The 14,667-nt window shown below is 37.8% G+C and overlaps 1 long non-coding RNA gene across 2 annotated transcripts in view; it reads left to right on the forward strand.

Annotated features, from left to right (window-relative positions):
* Positions 1-14,667, forward strand: part of LOC105717122 (uncharacterized) — a 316,882-nt gene that overhangs the window by 183,387 nt on the left and 118,828 nt on the right. For both annotated transcript variants that reach the window (XR_010343206.1, XR_010343207.1), the window contains one exon: positions 3,280-3,461. This is a non-coding gene — a long non-coding RNA (uncharacterized LOC105717122). The remainder of the gene's footprint in view (positions 1-3,279; positions 3,462-14,667) is intronic.

Genomic DNA, 14,667 nt, shown 5'->3' on the forward strand with positions numbered 1-14,667 from the left:
TTGGGCTCTCTGGTTTTATTTGCTATAATCTTAGAATAATTCTAACCCTGCAACTGAGTAGTGACAGATTACTCAACTTTCAGCATTGAAAGATCACTCAGAAATTATGTAACACAAATGCAGAGAAGAAATCTGAAACTCACAAAAGTGAAGTTTCCTGCACCGAACCACAGAGTGGATAAAGGATAGAACTAGGAACAAACCCTAAAGCTTTTGAAATCCCAGCCAGAACTCCTGGGTGAATATTTGCATGTTGCTCTTCTGCATTTTCTTTAGGGTCTGGATGATAGCAATAGAAAATTATTGGAAAAATACTTTCTGAGTGTTTTCTGTGCCTCTGGCTCTATGCTAGGGCATGTGAGCTATGAAGAAAAGAAAAAGAAAATGAACAATTTCTTTGCACTCAGGACTCCTGAACTCCCTGTATTATTTTTTAAAGCAATGATCTTAACTTTTTTTTTTTTCTTTGAGGCATAGAACCCACTGAGAACATAATTAAAATTACAGGCTTAGGGAAATGCGTGTATGCACAAAGCAGCAAAACACTGCACTTCATTTTAGAGTTTTGCTGAGTTCTCGAACCTTCAGGTTATAGCCTTTTTCTGAAATCTTCAAAAAATATAGGCATGGTTTTATAATTTACAGAGTCCAGATGCTAGCCCTCGCCTTCTTCTCTTCCCTTTTGAGTGACTGGTGGGAAGGCAGCAATCACAGCTTCGTCTCTTCCCTAAATAAATAAGCACTTCCCTGAGTGCCTCAACTCCATTGCTCCAGATGTCACGCTGGATGAATGGCTCATTTAAGGCTCAGCAGGACCCAGGTCATGCGCTGAGCTGATCAGCTTTTCTGTGTCCTGCCCTTGCCACTCAGAGCAGCTTCTCTGCCACTCCGCCTGCTTGGAAAATCCACACTCCCCTTAGGAGGCCTGGAAGCTGAATAAGTTCTAGCATGGTTCTGGCAATCCCGGGGAAGAGGGGAGGGCTCTGGTGCCATCTCTTGGGACTTTTATTAGACAATACTGGTGAAAGGTCCATGGGGTGTTTTAAGTAGTGGCTCTGGCATAAAAGATGCGATGGAAGGAGCACTGCTCACAGAAGCAATATATCATGAAGCTTCTCCAGACAGGAGAAAGTGGGAAACAGATGGAGAGGAGCAGGCAAATGCACCGCAGGGACACAGCTTGAGTGGGAGGGTGTGAGGAGGCAACTGAAGCTATCAGCAGCAGCAGACAGAGGGAAAAGACTCACGATGTGGAATCTACATATGGTAAGTCAGGGTGGGAAACAGAAGACCGTACCCAACAGCAAGAGATTCATTCTCACATCATGTAGAACGAAGAGAAGAACCAGGCAGAAGGAGTCGAGTTCTGAAAACTCGAAACCAGGCATTCCCAGCCCTTCTCAGCCCTTCATATCCCATGGGAAGCGTTTAAAACCATGGATGCCTGGGCCCTTGTCTGGACAATTACATCAGGTTCTCTGGGGGTGAACCTGATGTGAGGCCTCAGCAGTGGCAGAAGTGAGAATCGTTGTACTAGGATTCCTGATTTCCTGATTGATGGCATCTGGTGGCAGGCAGGGAGAAGCCAGGGAGAATTGCTGAGTGCCTACACCTGTGCAAAATAACGCTGCACACTAGCTGATGGGAGAAAGGAAGTCTCTCTTTCTAAAGTATTATTTTTCCTCCTTGAGGAAGCACAAAAATTCCTTTTGCCCAGCAAAGAAGCAGTCCCAGGTCATGTTAGAGTTACCTACTTGTTTGTATTTAGCCTTATCCTCCAGGAATTACAGAAAATGAGTCTGCAGGAAATGTGTCCAGGTCTTCTCTGTGCCTGAGGTAATTGTGTGCTCTGCGTATATCCTACTAAAGGTTCTACCATTGAGGAAAATCTTGAAAGCCAGTCACCCCTACTTCTTTATTTTCTGTGGCTCATAGAAAGGGGAAAAAAGATTTCTGCACAAATTGAAAGAAAAATAAAAGATTCCTATGCAGGAGAGAAGAATCAAAACTGGTGATAGAATATGACAAAGAAGAGAAGGAAAGGGGGAGAGGGGAGAAGCAACACAAAGGGCTGTTACTCAAGACAGAGCCCTTGAATCAAGACCTCCTCAGAACAGAAAGACATTCAACGGTTAAAAACCAGAGATTGACAAGAACAGTTATTTTGCACCAAATGAAAGGACATATGGTATGGCATTGATTACACCCAAAGGCTCTAAGGCAATTGAATGTTAATTGGCAGAGGCCTACCAAAGGTATACAATCTTGAAGGACCTATCAGGAAAAAGAGAAGTTGCTAAAACTTTTTAAATTTGGACTTCCTTCCCACTTCCCTGGGTTCTTCAGAAGACAAATAACTCCCCAGTTTATACAACTGGGAAATATAGCTCCTTACAAATGGACAGCAGCATAGTATAGGGACCTAATAAAAGATAATAAGGTGAGTAAAAAGGGTGGTATAATCCTTGGCAAAATATATAGCAATATGAAAATTTTTGTAATAAATTGTTGTAATAGTTTGCATTGTGAATCAGAACAGCAAATACTTTGTTATAGAGCACTTACATTTTATTTTTCAGCTATCACAGCTCAAAACTAAATGTAGACATGTGACTCTATGGTACCTTTTGGCTAAAGATTGCATCTTTATCATCAGAGCAATACTTATCAGATTTATTTATTAACAATCTCCATGCAATCTCCATGCAATATTTATTAACAATCTCCATGTGGCTCTATGCAACATGCAGACAAATAAACAAACACACAAATGAGTAAGTAAAATATTTTTAAAGTATTCCTGCCCTCTAGAACCTTATACTCCCTGGTAAATATTCTTACTGAAACATAGAATACTATTAAAGTTAGTGATTCATACCTGCAGAAGAAAAATATGACCTTTTCTGTAACAGGAGAATGCCTGAATAATGATAGCACTGAAATTGATGCCATCATTATCAGCTCCCATTTTTCAAGCACTCAGTCAGTACAAGGCAAAGAACTGCAAAAGGGAATACAAACAGGGATAAAAAGCAGGCTCTGCCCTAAATGAGCCCACCATCTTGATGGAGAGAGAGGAGGTAAACAGACACACAAAAAAGGTAACTCCCTGGAAGCCTTTTTTAAGTAGCTAGTGAGTTACACAGACCTTAAATGGTGTTGGACGTCAGTGCAATCACAAGCTCTCACGTGTGCTTTACAGTGTCTAATCAAATTCATTATCATATTTAATTCTTACAATAACCTGTTGATACAAGTGTTATAATCTCCATCTTACAGATGAGAAAGTTGAGACCTAGAGCATTTAAGCAGCCAGCCTGGAGCCACAGAGATTAAGTCTCAGAGCCAGGACTCAGGATGAGCTCCAATAGAAGCCTGTCCTTGGAGTCCAGAATGAACATCAGAAACAACCCAGCCACAGCAGGAGACTGTCCATGAATGTCATCTGGCCGAACTTAAAGGCAAGACCCTTTTAACTTATCTCATTCAAGCTCGTTCTTTACACTCTTTCACTAACTCCAATTAAGGATATTTTATGCGCATGATAGGATTTGCCATTCTTCCCACTTGCCAAGTACTTGATTATTTATCATCATCACCAGCAGCACCAGCAACAGCAGCAGCAGCAGCAGAAATAGAGAATTACCTATTCAAGCAGTAAACTCTTCTGTGGAAGTCCAGTGCATAACAATGCACACCTTCCTCTGTCTCTAACTCTCTTGTTTTCTAAAATTAACATTTCTGAAATATGGAAAGACGTGCAAAGGGGCATGGATTTGGTATTTTGGCTGCTACAAAATAAACACAAATATAATAATAGGGTGACTTCATACTTACTTTTGTCATTACAAAATCTAAGACTGATTCATGGGCCGACATGCAGGAAAAAAAAAAATATTTATCTCCTCCTAGGGGAGAAGGTTTTATTAGTTTCCTGGGCATAAGCATTGTTAGACTAGTGTGTGTGTGTGTGTGTGTATATATATATATATATATATATATATATATATATAGAGAGAGAGAGAGAGAGAGAGAGAGAGAGAGAGAGAGAAATAGATAGATATACACTTTTCTATTATGCTTTGGTCTTATATTTAGTCAACATTCTCTATTATTCTGAGCAATAGACTCTTTCGAAGTTTTCATTTCTGGAGATGATGTGTACTTTTATCTTTTTTCTGTGTCTTCATTGATATTTTAGTAGAAGTTTGGGAGATGAAGTATCAGCAGCAACTAGCCAAGCACCATTTTAAACTAAAATTCAATGGAAATTTAATTTGATTGCACTACAAATGTTAACTTCATGAGATTTTCCCTCCCATCAAGTGAGTCTCTTCTTCCCATTAGGCATATTTGGATAGTGCAAATGGGTGACTTGACTGGAAGCAGAAAGAGATTCATTCCATTCCAATTTTGAATATGACAGTTGTGAAGTCAGGCTCATGACCTGTGTGCCAATTTACAATCTAATAAAAATTTAAATGCTTGAATTATTAACAGAGAGTGAGGGATGGAGCTTAGAATGGAAACATTTATAATGAGGTGACGATTTCCAGCATAATAGAGTTGCTCATTTTTGGAACATCCTACATGCATATTCCTTGTGGTTTCATAGCCTGTAAATTGTTTGTTGCTGGGTCTCATTTTGAATTCTCTTTACTATTTCATTTTGTTCTGCATCAGCAGTCAAGGCAATTGTGGATACTAGCACAGTTTGCTTTTTTAAAAAATCATGAGCTTTACAGTTAGACATACCTGGATTCAAATTCTGATTCTGATTTTTTACTTGCATTGTGAGATCTGATAGCATATTTAATCTTGTTGAGCAAGTTAGCCTGCAACAACTGCCCTGTAAGCTTTTTGTAAGAATTGCAGGAAATAAGTGAAAATACTTCAGACAGTACCTGGCATGTAGTAGTTGTTCATTAATGAGTATAAGAGCTTTTCCCCATCCTTCCTTCTTTCTTCTGCCATGTAATTTAGAAGAAAGAATCTTCAATAATCATGCATTAATTGATTCAATAAAGCATTCATTCATTCATCTGACATTTATACAGTGTCAACTCCAGGTCTGGGAATTCTTAGGACTAAGAATATAAAAAATAGCAAGACCTTCAAAAATCTTAGAGACTAATGAAGAAAATAGACCTGTTAAAAATACTCTATTCTATGGAAAAAATGAATGATATTAAAGAAAGATGTTCAAGGTACTACAGTGACACTCAGAAAATTATTTCTTCGTACTTTTGAATATTTTACTTAAATCCATTGAGCTTCTGTTTCTAATTTTTAAAAATTAGATTAATGAAAGTATATGAGCCTCTTCAAACATGCTGATGCAAAACCTGCAATTTCTTTCAAAGAGGCTGAATTACACGCATTTTACCCAAACTTATACATTCATTCATTTTAAAAAGTACATTCTTGGAACAAGCATAATCAAGGAATGCCTAAAATGAGTCTGGCCTATAATCCATGACAAAGATGTGTATAAAGAGATGAGCTGAGCCAATCTGCATCCTACCAAGAGAAACCATGAGAATCAGACAATTAGAATCAGGAACTGAAAATAAAAGGGTGCCCAGAGAGGAGAAGTCATAAGGGATAGTCAAGGCTGTTTTGATTCAGGAGCAAGCTGCATGTAGAAGGAAGCTTGAGTTAAGCAGAAGATGGTAGATGAGGTTAGAAGAAAGATGTAATAGGGATGAAGAGTAGAGGGTGAGGAAGGCAGCCATACTTAAGGTACAGCAAACACCCAGAGAGGGATGGGGAGGCCAAGGAAAAAGACACTTACAAAGAGAGAGTGCTTGCAGAAATGAGTAGGAAACAGCAAGAGTGGGCTGTCCCCAAACTGCTTTTGTTCTAACCGATTTCCCATTCTAAGCCCCATGTGGTTTCTGATCCTGTGTATTTTTGCTTAAAACCTTCTAGGTTTTAATTGAATTTATCTATGTTGAATACAGTCAAAATAACCCTTTGTTGGTTGTTAATCACTATGTTAATGTAAGGTGACGGGGCCAGTAGTGATGATATGCTGATCTTCATACAGGGATATAACCCCACCCCAACAATAAGGAAAAGGCATGAAGTTGTGTCTCCTAACCTGGAAAGACGCTATGCTGAACAATCCATAATCTGCTGTACAAGGTCCTTGACAAAATCCCCAAATGATATACACTGGAGTACACCAGAAGGCCAAAGAGTTTTTTCTTTGTGCAGAGCTGCTTAGCCCATAATTGCTGAGCGGAAATTCCCCTTGGGTCTTTGAGTTTCTGCAGATTGTGCAAGCAAGTCACTAACTTCTATTTTGTTCTAGACTATCTCTTCTAAGAATGGTTTTACACAGGCAGTTTTAGAAGACAGTATCTCTCTCCACAGCAGAGGGCATATTTGTTTGTTTCCTTTCCAGAATAATGATGGTAATGTTTCCCTCTGGAGAAAAGGGCATGTTTGGTTTCATTCCATTACAAAAGAGTTGGGTTTTCTATGCTCAGGCTCCTTTGGTGCATACTCATTGCATGCATAGCATCTATCCAGGCTTCTCTCTATTGTTCCTCAGGACTTGAGAGGCAAGACAACTGATAGAAACATGAAGCACCTGCTGCTTGCTCTGCCATGAGTAATACAGTCCTTAGTCTCTGACCTAGGAGTTTCTTGACTCTGACAGCTTTGAACTGTGACAGGTTAACTTTGTACCTTGCATGTACAGTAAAATCTAATGTCTTTCATCATTCTCGGCATGCATGTGGCATCTCAACATAAAGCAGTGTTCTGATAATCCTAATCAATTAAGTCAAATGGTATAAGTAGAACACAGTATTGACCACCAATATTGGCAATTTTTTTATCATGGTCTTTCTATTCCTACACATTACGATGACTATGGTATACATGCTTAGAGATTAAGTATAATTTTACCAAACTAGACATTAAAAAGTTCAACAATAATCAAAACCAAGTATACATGTCTTTGACATGGACAATGGTGTCTCTATGAATTGAGGAGGGAAAAGATCAAATGTAGGTATTATTTCCATAAAACAGTGTCCCCTAAAGTGGCAACAAGAGCTTCAGATGGTGTAGAACAGTAATATATGTAAGTATTGTATAAATAAATATACATATGTTGTAGAGTATCTCTAATTTTGTTTATTTGTTTTTTAATAAGAATATGTGGTTAAAAATTGTGGGGCTATTGTCATATGGATAGCCACTGTTGTATGCATCCGAAGACATATTTTCCTGTGGTCTTGTTCAAACTACCTAACAATATGGAAAATACCAAATTATCCTTCAAATATCATTTATCAAGGAGATGTTACCTGTCACTCTAAATATGTAGTTTGAGAGTTTTCAGTCTAAATAATATTTGCTCCTGAGTTTTGAATGTCCCGAAGCTGAACTTTTACCCAGAAATGCTTGTGTTCTCAGAAGTACATTTACATGAGGTGTTTACTTGAAGCAGAATGCCTAAATAACCATTTATAATGGAAAAAAACATCCTTTTGGGAGCTCATTTGCTCACATTCTCTACCAGGACCCTCTTTTCTTGATATTAAGCATAGATGATTTAGTTACAATGTTTCTTGTCTCAGTGATGACTCTGAGAGTGGCACTGACCTGAAGGCTATTTCTCTGGGTTGTGGGGAGGTCTGATAAAGCATCCCTGCCCAAGGCAGCAGGATTGCTCAGGATGACCAGATAGCACATCTCTCACCTTTTCAGCCTCAGTATCACTTATTTTCCTATGTTGGTTGCCTCACTCTGTAAGCATCCCTTTCTTTGCTTTTAATTACTGAAATAGTGTAGATTAATTTTAGATATATTTAAATAGAAAAAAAGAGAGAAATTGCTACCAAGAATGGTTGCAGTTAACCTCAGAAATTTTCTACGTATGGCTGAAATGCACATGAATATATTTTGTATTATAAAAACATAGATCCTACTGCATGTACCTTATGTTGGCCTGTGTGGTTTTCACTAGACAATATATTAAGAACATTTTTTCATTAGCATAGTAAGTAATGATATGCATTATGAATGCATAATATTCCATTATATAAATATACGATCATTTTGTTTGTTAATTGAGCTGAAATACATGTAGAAATCTCCAGGAAGCCTTTGCTGCCCACTCACTCCTTGGTCTGTGTTATGTGGCCATCCTCCAACCCCCCATAGCACCCAAAGGGCCTTTCTCATAGCGCTTATCATACTGCATACCTGTCCCTTCATTACTTGTATACACTTATGTCTACTTAGCTCACTTTTAAAACCTTTAGTACCTAACTAGTTACTAACTCATAGTGGGTTCTCTAACATATTTGTTGGACTGAATTGAATGATACCATTGTGGTTAAGATCCTTCAACAAATATATTTTCACATTTGCCCAACAATTTACTTGAGCTAAACACCTTCAAGCAGAATAAATGAATCACACAAATACAAATCCTAAAGCTTTTTTGTGGATAGAAAGTGATTATGTTACTATTTTGGGGCAGGAAGAAATATCCCAGATTTGTATTCAAAAAAATTATTTTTATAATTTTGCCTTTTGCCCTTGTTATCTTTCTGGAAATGAGAAAAAGAAGGGAGGGTGGAAGAAAAAGCTGAGAGGGGAAGATGGTAGTTTTTTTCAGAATCATTCCAAGCCCATCATCTGAAGTAAATGTAGATAAGTTCAGTCTCATAATGTACACAATATTAAATAAAATAATCTTCAAAATACCCAGTTTTACAGTCCCCAGGACCCCCATAGTCTCTTATATCCACAAACAGGACAGTTCTGTTAATGTTGTTTATAAATATGTGCTGCTGCAATTTATTGTACCACTTTCTTCTGTCCAGAGGGACATTACAAAACAACGTTTTATAATCTCAAAACTGGACAGAAATTTTGTTGCAAAATTATATACAGTGAAAGTATTATAAAGAGCCTCCTAGGCACTTGTGCCTGAGAGTCTTGTTTAAAGAGAAAGGTATCGCAGGGAGTAAAATTGCAGTAGGGTTGATATTTTTCTGTTACTTTCTATTTTGTTTTATGACTAAGAATGAACAAAACCCCGGTTGTTCAGGGATGAGAAGTTTCACCATTATAACCCTGAAGGCAGCAGCATTACTCTGCCATTTATTCCCATGCCTTTTCTGTTTTATGAAAATGGAAGATTTTATGAATTTGGCACACATTAGTCTGTCATCCCAACTTGGGTCTAAAGAGATACAATCATATGTGGCAGCTCCTCCCAATCCTGAATCACACAGCACGGAACATATGATAAGCAAGTAATGAGTCTGTGAATTTACTCACTCTAAGCAGTCTAAATGCATATTTCCAGATTTGATTATGCTTTTATCAGAGGTTTTATTTTTCCTTTTCTTCAATTAAGCAAGCAACTATAAAAAAGGCAGGATTTTAGAGACCAGCAACATCTGAATAATTTCAATTAGATGTTGCTTCATAGGTGGGGAGGTGGTTCTCTACAAGAATATTTACCAAGTAAATAAAACAGGTAAATTAGAAGGTGGCTTTTAACATTATAAAAAGTATTTCCTAGTTTTAGTTTTCCTGAAAATTGCATTGCAAAATTTTCTTCTACTATAACATTGCTGTAAAGAAACCCTGCACTGCAGCCCAGTATGCCTGAACTGTAAGATAAGAGGGTTGCAATCTCCAAAGCTGCTTTGAATTCAAATAATATGTGAACTACACTATATAGAGTCTAGTACAGGGATCAGGCACAATTTTGAGGAAAATTTAGAAAACAGGTAAGCACCGAAGGTAGTTGATCCCTATAGGATGATTTTCTTGGATTTTGTAGAATTTTTCAGGGACAAATTGGTTGTGTCAATTATAACAATAAACATTTGGCTTTATCCTCTCAGCAAGATGTTGAAGAGCTTTTCCAATGCACTGTAGTGAGTAAGTAGAAGAACTCAAAAGTGTGTTTAAAAAGGGAAAGCTAAAACTGCAAGCAGCCTTGATGGTCACCTACTCCAGCTTCCTTAATTTACAATAGAATAAACTGAGATGCATATACCCAAAATTCATGTAAATTAATTTTTTCAAAAAGGTCAAATCTCCTAGGTGTCATGACAATCCTCTTTCAAGATCCTCACTGTGCCCCTAGTCACTGAAAAAATGTTTACCTTTGTTATGATTTATACTCTAATTTTCACAGACTTCACTGAAGTATTTGCATCTTCATAGTTTTGATTCAATTGATCAAAAACTATCAAGTCAACTTTAAATGCACGGGCTGCATCTGACCTTTCAATGACATGACTTTATTGTCATACTTGCTTGTTATTCAAGGATGTTGCCACTCATGCATTGGTAAAGATTTCTAAGCCAGACAGAAGAGGCTACTTTGCAGACATTTTGTAAAAGAAGTTCATACCTCAGTTGAGAAATCAACTAAGGTTTCCAGAGTTTTCTCTTTGTTCAGAGGTCCCAGCAGCATATGACTTCTCTCTGTCTGTCCAGTGATCATTCCAAGTTCTCTGGTGCACGATAGGTTTCTCAACAAGCTTCTCTCCATCTGATCAAGTTTCTGTGAGTTGTGGGTGATGAACTGGAGTTGCCTGATTATGAAAGCCTTTTGCTGGTGAGTTCCATCTTGACCAAATACCTAGCAATGCAAGCATGTTTGCATTGACATATCTAAAAGACTATGTGATTGCTAATTTAATGTATCAACTTGGCTGGGCTAGGGAATGCTCAGATAGCTGGTAAAACATTATTTCAGGGTGTATCTGTAAAGGTGTTTCTGGAAGAGATTATCGTTTGAATGAGTAGACTGAGTAAAGAACGTTACCCTCACTAATAGGGGTAGGCATCATGAAATCTGTTGAGGGACCAAGTAGAACGAAAAGATGGAAGAAGGTAAACTCTGTTTCTCTGCTTGGTGGGACATCGTCTCCTGCCCCTGGGCATCAGTACTCCGTGTACTTGGGCCTTCAGACTCAGATTGAGACTTATACCAGCTCTTCCAGGTCTCAGGGTCTGGGTCTTGGACTAGAACTACTCCACTGGCTTCCCTGAGCCTTTAACTTGCAGACATTAGATCGTGGGATTTCTCAGCTTCCGTAGTCACATAAGCCAATCTCTCATAATGATTTTCTCTTTTTATTCTCTCTCTCTCTCTGGATATGTGTATGTATACACCTTGTTGGTTCTGTTTCTCTGGAGAACCCAGACAAATACACACTATTACCAAAAAAGAAGAAAGTTTCAAGTTATCTTATGACATTTCTGAAAGTAGAATTAGCACAACGAATGGAAATTATTGAAAAGTACATTAGGCTATCATTAGGAGGAATTTTGTAGCATTTAAAACTGTCCCAAAATAAAATAAACTATTAAATTTTAATAAATGTCTTATCTCTGGGAGTATTTAAGGCAAGCCTGAAGGACCACCTGTCAGTGATATGGGGATGAAAAGAATAACACATTGAGATGTTCCACTTAACTTCCTAACTCTAATATGTCAACACTGTGTGAGTTTTTCTATTTTAAAAAGTTAGGTATCCAACATACAAAAATGCATTTGTGAATCTCCTTTGGTAACTCTAAAGGAAGACAGAGGTCCTGGAGATGGAAGTAAAAGCAACAGAAGACAAAGTGCCTTTTGGAATAGAGCTTTCATTAATACTTAAGAGGCAAGGATAGTTCACCAAAAATTCTTAGACAATGACATAAACAACTTAGGAGTACATGGCAAATTTCATGACATTCTTCCTACATTCTGTCTGATCTGGGAAAATAATGAACATAATTAAATGGAAATATTGAGTTAGAGTATGGACCTTGAATAATAGATAGAATTTAAATAGTTAGAGAAAAGTATGTGGAAATAAAACATGGTGGTGGAGGGGAGGGTGAATTACTATGTAGTTTCTACGCAGAAACTAGAATATCCTTGCTGTTAGAGGGCTTTGGTGGAAGAGACCTAAGGCAGTAAGAAGCTGTTGAGGGAAGTATATTTTTACCTCTTAATTTTCCAACACATGGCATGGCGCATAAGCAGGCAGATGTTAAAGAACCCATTCTTAAGCTAGTTCACTCCCTGCAATCTTGATGCTGAGCCCTAAGTGCTGTTTTGGGCTTTAATATGAAGTACAAATAAGCTGAATTTAAGAAGCCACAACAGCATCACATCCAGTTTGACCTTGGAAACTATTTCTTTAAATTCCATGTGATTTGAAAAGCATTTCTTTTCTCAATTAAATACCACCAGTCCTTCGTTGAAATTGGGGGTGTGGAGACTGTCCACCTTCCTAAATGACAGCAATGGCATGTTAAAAAACCCTGTCTTATGTTTGCATGGCATGGCTATTTACAGCAGTAAGGAACAAATGTTATCTTTGAAAGTAGGACAGAGAGAGAGAGAGAGGAGAGTAGGAGCTATTATCTAGGCCCATTCATAATCATTGTGGTCTGAAGAGTGGAAAGGACGTAGAGAAATTGGATGGTTCTTACAGGCCATGCATTATAATGAATGGGAAATATTTAGCAACCAAGATAGGCCAAGGGAAATGCAGCACTTGGCTTCCCAACCTCCCCAGGATTTACTGAAGTTAGGAAGAAGTATATGATAAAAAACAATCAGCGTAAATTGCAGACCCATCTTTCATGCTGCTTTAATTAAAAAGCCTTTCATCATTTCCAGCTTAAACATCTCTTTTCTCAGTCTTAAAAGTAACTACTGAATCTTCTAGTGCTTTCACATTGGTAGTCAGGAAAATTTGGTTTTCATTTTGCTGTACAAGGAAAGCATTTCATATACTTTCCCTGGTAATTTGAATGCATATATTTCTTCTCCCTCTCACTTTATTCCAGAGTAAGGCATCTTATTTCGAGTTTTCAAAATCATCTAGGATGTCAAGCACTTTGAAATAAAGATTATAAGAAATGTAGGTGACAAAGTAGCTCTGATACATACTAAGCAGAATAAATACAAACAATGGATGCATTAGGAGGCACTTAGGATGTTAAGTACTCAAAACAACTTAAAGGACATTACTCTGAAATCTTCAAAAGGCAGAGAATATGTGACAAAGTTGTTTGCCATTCCTTCACTTGCTCAGCACTCTCTTTGCATATTTGCATAAACTAACCCTTTTGAAATTCTTTCTTCCTTACTCTCCCTTGTCAAAATCTTACCCAATCTCAAGTCCTGCCATCCCACCTTCATGATCTCTAATCTCACTACTTATTAAAGAATAAAACAGACTAGTTCACATTAACTTATGCTAGGAATTTGGTTCACCATCACATAAAAGTCACATTAAAAGGTCTTTGTTTTTTTTAACAAATGGCAATGTTAGTACTAAAATAGGCAATCACATTTTTTAACCTTAGATACACTTAGAGTTAAATGCCTATCACAGAATGTTATGCAATTTAGTGTAAAATAACATTTAGTTGACCTATCCATAGAATGTCCTTGACTTATTTGCTTTTTCCCATGATTTTCTCATTTCCCTTTCTGAAACTGGTCACCTGCTTCCATCTTCTCAAGTCAGAGTCTTCAAGAGACAGGAATACTAGTAAAATTGAACATCTAGTATATTGGGTCTTGAGGCATTGTTCCCACATAGGCCCTTACCACTTCCTCACGAGTATTAGCAGGTACTAGAGAGAGAAGCCAGAGGCATCCTGTTTACTGGCTACTTTGCCACTCATCAAGGTTGTCATCTCATTTTGGTGTAACCACTACATGTACGTCACCTTCCCCATAATGTCCCTTCTTCTGCCTATATTCCAGTGACAGTAGGCCATTTGGATTAAATATTTATTTAATATAGTTAATTAAATACACATTTAATTCACTGCATATATATGCACATATACATGCTGCTAGTTAATAGGGTCTTTATTTTATTTTACTTTAAGTTCTGAGATCCATGTGCAGAACGTGCAAGTTTGTTACATAGCTATATGTGTGCCATGGTGGTTTATTGAAACTATCAACCCATCCTCTAGGTTTTAAGCCCCGCATGCATTAGGTATTTGTCCTAATGTTCTCCGTCCCCTTGCCCTCCACCCCACAACAGGGCCAGGTATGTGATGTTCCCCTCCCCGTGTCTATGTGTACTCATTATTCAACTCCCAGTTACGTATGAGAACATGCAGTGTTTGGTTTTCTGTTCCTGTGTTAGTTTGCTGAGAATGATGGCATCCAGCTTCATCCATGTCCCTGCAACATGAACTCATTATTTTTTATGACTGCATAGTATTCCATGGTGTATATCTGCCACATTTTCTTTATCCAGTCTATCATTTATGGGCATTTGGGTTAGTTCCAAGTCTTTGCTATGGTAGAGTACTGCAATAAACATACGTGTACATGTGTCTTTATAATAGAATGATTTATAATCCTTTGGGTATATAACCAGTAATGAGATTGCTGGGTCAAATGGTATTTCTGGTTCTAGATCCTTGAGGAATCACCACAGTCTTCCACAATGGCTGAACTAATTTACACTTCCACCAGCTGTGTAAAAGTGTTCAATAGGGGCTTCTTAATGCTTTTCTCCGTAGTGCCTTTGGAGTAGATTCTACTCATCTACAAAGATCACTGATGGATATGAGAAACCTTTCAAAATTATAATTCCTCTGGGCCCACTTTAACTACTAAGCCAAAATCCTCACATGTAGGACTCA

Source organism: Aotus nancymaae, unplaced genomic scaffold (genome assembly GCF_030222135.1).
Source record: "Aotus nancymaae isolate 86718 unplaced genomic scaffold, 86718_ANA_hifiasm-v0.15.2.pri h1tg000017l, whole genome shotgun sequence".
In the NCBI taxonomy this organism is placed as follows: Eukaryota; Metazoa; Chordata; class Mammalia; order Primates; family Aotidae; genus Aotus; species Aotus nancymaae.